The sequence below is a fragment of the Coregonus clupeaformis genome, chromosome 2 (genome assembly GCF_020615455.1).
Source record: "Coregonus clupeaformis isolate EN_2021a chromosome 2, ASM2061545v1, whole genome shotgun sequence".
Classification (NCBI taxonomy): domain Eukaryota; kingdom Metazoa; phylum Chordata; class Actinopteri; order Salmoniformes; family Salmonidae; genus Coregonus; species Coregonus clupeaformis.
In genome coordinates this window covers 916,081-921,053 of record NC_059193.1, presented here as the reverse complement: position 1 = coordinate 921,053, position 4,973 = coordinate 916,081, and positions in this window count along the sequence as shown.

Below are 4,973 nucleotides of genomic sequence, written 5' to 3'. Positions count from 1 at the left end.
ATAAGGCAAGCAAAGGAGAGTGGAGCAGCGCTGTCCTCTGTGCTAATGTGGAACTGCAGATGCTTTGGGGCTCAAGTGGCATTACGACAGCTCCAAACGACCTATCCCTTCACACTACCGTGCCTACCCGAACCATAGTGTGGTGGCTCAGATATTTATTTTCACAATGGTGGCTGTGTAACCAGTTCACCTCAGTACAGCTCGGCTCAGTACTGGTATAAGAGGAGTAAGGTAGGTTAATTCACTCAACTCCCATGCCCAGCATGAACTCTTAGTTAGCCCTATCAGAGACACTATTCAATGGTCGCTTGATCGTTCTGAAAGGATCTGGTTTCTGTAAGCAATAAAGGCTGAAACGCTCTAGCCCTCATGAGAATTTCTGCCATGTTGCTTACAGCGATCCAGTTCCTTCATATCTAAGAGGGTCCACCAATAGCTGTCTAGTTATCCACACTCCAAGCTGATACATATTCAATACCTTTGTGGCTCAAGTCATAGAGATTGATCAAGTTCTCTGTTCATTTTTGGTTGCAGTCATTACCAGGTTTCAGCCACCTAGACCTGGTACTATCCTGAATCTCAGGTTTCGCTGCACACCGGCTGTTTATGTGGAAGTTGGAACAGTGGTCCACATTGTTAGGAGAGTTTGACAAGTACATGTGGGAGAGTGGACTGTATTGAGATGCTGCCATCTAGCGGTAATAAACAGTATGACAACCATTAAAGGTGTAAGGCAGGGCTCTTTAACTCTGGTTCGTTACAGTTATCTAAAAACTCTACTTAGAATCAAGGCAGATCAACTCAATAACCCTTCATAAAGGGCCTAATAATTCTCTAATCGAATTTTAAGCTGTAAGCCAACTGCTGTGCATACGTATACACAGTTCAGTGCACTGTGAGGGGAAAAACTACTATTATACACAAAAACATATACTCTGGGAAGGAGTATTGGAAATACTGGGCTAGATGAGAAAATCCCCCAAACTGAAACACACTGACAAAGTATATACACAGTTAATGTTTTATTAAAAAAGAACTTATTACAGTTTATTTATACACAACTATTTAAGAGGTTATAATCCTGTAGATAGAGAGCAGTGGAGGCTGCTGGGAGGAGCTATAGAAGGATGGGCTCATTGGAATGGCTGGAATGGAATTAATGGAACAGAGTCAAACATGTGGTTTCCATGTTTAATACCATTCTATTTATTCCATTCCAGCCATTCCAATGAGCCTGTCCTTCTATAGCTCCTCCCAGCAGCCTCCACTGATAGTGTTTGTCTTGTGACAAGCATGCCCACAATGCAAAGTAAAAGGAGGAGAGGAGAAAATGTAGAAGAGAGATTGGTTGAGAGAGGGAGGAGGAGGGAAGATGAGTGAATCCACATAAGACCAAGGACAGATTAAAAAACACCCTTTCGACTTTTTCCAAGTAGAACACACTAGGTACAAATACAGAGTTCCTATAAAAAAAACTGCCATTTTACATGCCGTGTGCCCAATGTCCCCTGTAGTGAAAGCAGTAGGACTGTGTCTGGGTGTGGTTCGTTCCACTCTGGAGAAGCACAAAGACAGAACGTGAGGTGCACATGATGAATCGAGCCCCTCCACTCCACACCAGATGCATGCAAGACAAGTACACTACAGCCAACACAGGGGTCATGGGTGATGCCACAAAACAGCACTAGGGGGCGCCGACGGTGCAGATGGAAGCCAGGCCTCTAGCTTCCCCTCTGATGTAATAGAGTCTGGATAGAAGCCACTAGCTAAGGCCTTCAGTACTGACTTCACTATGCGAGGTGGTTGGGGGTACTATGGCTATGTACCACTATCTCTTAGGAACACTCAAACCTTTACTACAGTAATTGCTTTGGCCCCCACCCACCTCGATAATACTTTGAACATAGGTTGACTTGGGTCAGTGTTAATAGTGTGTTGGGGGAAACTAGATCTCATATTGGGTCAGTGTTAGTGTTGGGGAAAACTAGATCTCACATTGGGTCAGTGTTAATAGTGTGTTGGGGGAAACTAGATCTCACATTGGGTCAGTGTTAATAGTGTGTTGGGGGAAACTAGATCTCACATTGGGTCAGTGTTAATAGTGTGTTGGGGGAAACTAGATCTCACATTGGTATGCCTATGGTCTTATGTATTTCAGAGAGGGAGGGGCTAAAAATTGAATCAAGCAGTAAAACTTTTCCACAATCTTTTCAAAAATAATTTAGAATCAAAGTTGCAACGGAAGCACACTCATGTTTATTGGATATTTTTGGATTGTAAGTCATCGAGTCCTCGACTTGAGTTAAAAACAAACAGAAAAACAAAGGTTATAAATAGTCCTCTCATCATAGAGTTAGATTGGGGAGAATAAAAAGGAGGGGGTGAGAAAGAAACCAAAATGTTTACCATAGCAACAGACCACAGCTGAGTACATGTCGTCTTTGTATTGCCCCGTTTGTGGGAACATCGACACTTCTGCTTGAAAACCAAACCCATAGTTATAACGAGGACAACACACGAGCACTCTTAAAAAATACCAAAATATCACATTTACTCCCCTCTGAAGTGTCCAAAACAAAAAATGGGCTCCATTGCATTTCTCCGCTTATTCTGATGGGATGTATTTTTCTTACTTTTTCACTTTAGTACAATACTGCATAAATGTGAAGAAAATAAAAAACAAAATCATAAAATTCAAACTGAATACTTAAAATACTAAAAAAATTTTTTAATTCTAATTCTCTTCAGCATGACACAATTTGGCTGAAGTGTAAGTACATACACCTTTGTTTTAACAGTGGTGCCCGTAAATTATTTGATTAAAAAGGAGAAATAAAAGAGAAGGTTTCCATAGAGTGAATAAATACAGGCAGCTCAGGAAACGGCAGAAGCCAACTGCAAGGTACTCTGCTGCGTATCCTTGTGACATCATTCAGTTTTTGCAGGCTCCATTTGGCCTGTGAGGAAACATGGGAACCCCAAACACACGTCCCTGTCTTATACCAGGAAATGGGTTGGAATCCAATCTGTCTTTGACCAGAGAAGAGAGGTGATTATCCAGGAGCCTTGAACAGTCAAGCTTTTAGGGAACACTGACATTAAAAAGAAACAAAATATGTGGGCTCCCATCCAATCCCAATGTGGCCTTCATCACGTTGGGCAGTCTGATACTTTCATCAGGCCCTATGCTTTTGTTTTGCCCAGACTATCATACATTCAGTCTAGTTTCTCCATCAGTCAATTAATTGCCATTGTCTGGAATCACTCTCACGTTGATCTGTACATCTCTGAAGGGGACCAGCAGGTATAGATCCATGGAATATCTGATGTAAACCCCACAATTGACACTTTACCTCCAAACATCTATTGTTGTTGTTTTACTTATCAGACAATTGCCTGAAACAAGCCAACTCTGTAATATACCCATATATGTCTTTAGTTGAAGATACCGTCCAGCAAACGAACTATCCCTACACCAAGTCAAAAAAACACATATCATAGTTTAGCACGAGCAATAGGCAAAGTTGGTAAGTTCAACAATGTTAGCAAAAAAAAGACCTGCAGATATCCCCCCCTGTATTTTCCCCATCTAAGAGTGAAGGGTAACCCAGGTAAATCACTAAGCCTTATACACAACGCAACTCAAGCCTTCAGACAGTAGCCACACAAGCAGTACTACTTTAGTGGAGCCCTACACTAGCCTAACGCAACACAGTCCAACACAACGTCACTTCAGGATCATGCCCAAACTGTACAGAATGATGTCGTCCCCCCCCCCAAAAAAAAAAATATATTCTGTCTTTGCCACCAAAATAAACAAGGTCCAAATCCTCTAAGAGGGAGGAGTGGGGGGAGGTTGTAGGAAATAAAATAAAACCTTGTGCTTTTTTTGTTGTTTTAACAAAAATGCTTCTTGTGATTTTTCCTATGCTCCTTTTATTTTGAAAAAGAAACAGAGCTGAGGTGAGTATGTTGGGTCTCTGTGCTGTGGCCGGTGAGGTAAGGTCGGCCACTTCTACCTCACTTTCCAACACATCAGCGTTCAATCCCTCATTCTGGGCATTATTCACCCCTAACAAACTTCAGTGGATAGTTAATACCTATGGCGTTCCAGGAAGTGATGTACTTTTCTAAAGGGGTACAGGTAGTCTGACAGCCATACCAGCTTGGACAGGCTCAGAGATATAAGCGCTTTGATTGACGCGCTGGCTGGGTTCATAAGGCTCTAATGAGAAAGGTGAAGTATCACTGTACAAGCAAGGTGCTGCACACACATACAAAACAACACAGGCAGCTCCTAACCCCAGCCAAATGAAAAGCACAAATGACAGAAATGAACACGAGAAAAACATTGGTAATATACAAAATAGATATTGAAGCTGCAATTCCCCTCTTTCATATTACTTTAAAATACCCAATCACCTGTCTAGCAGGACAAGTCGACAGCCAACGACGGCAGGGTGATGTATCTAATGTATCCAATTCCAATCCAACTTTACCATTCAAACAAAAATAAAATCCAGACAGGTACGAATTCGGCTGAAGACCTGGACCATAATTGCCATGACCATGACTATGACCTAACTCTCTCTAGTTCCTCTTCATCAACACATTCATGAGATTAAGAGAAGGGAAATCCCCCGGTGTCCCACTCCCGCCGCCTATTCAGCCCAACCCATAGAGCTAGTCTCCATTTTGTCAGGTCGTTGGTGCAGTGAGGGTAAGGCCGAAGGGGACTGCATGCGTTGGAGCTAAAAATCGCAGCTACCGGTGGAATGTGGGCACTGCTACCGCTACGTCCAACGCACCTTTACAGGGATTGAAGGAGGAGAAAGCGACTGGGACATGGAGAAAACACAAAGCGGGTGGAGGTGTGTGTGATATACACAGAGGATTGATATCCATAAAAATCCTTGTTTTAGTAGTAATAATAATAATAATAAAAAATCAACTTATATGAATATGATGTCTGC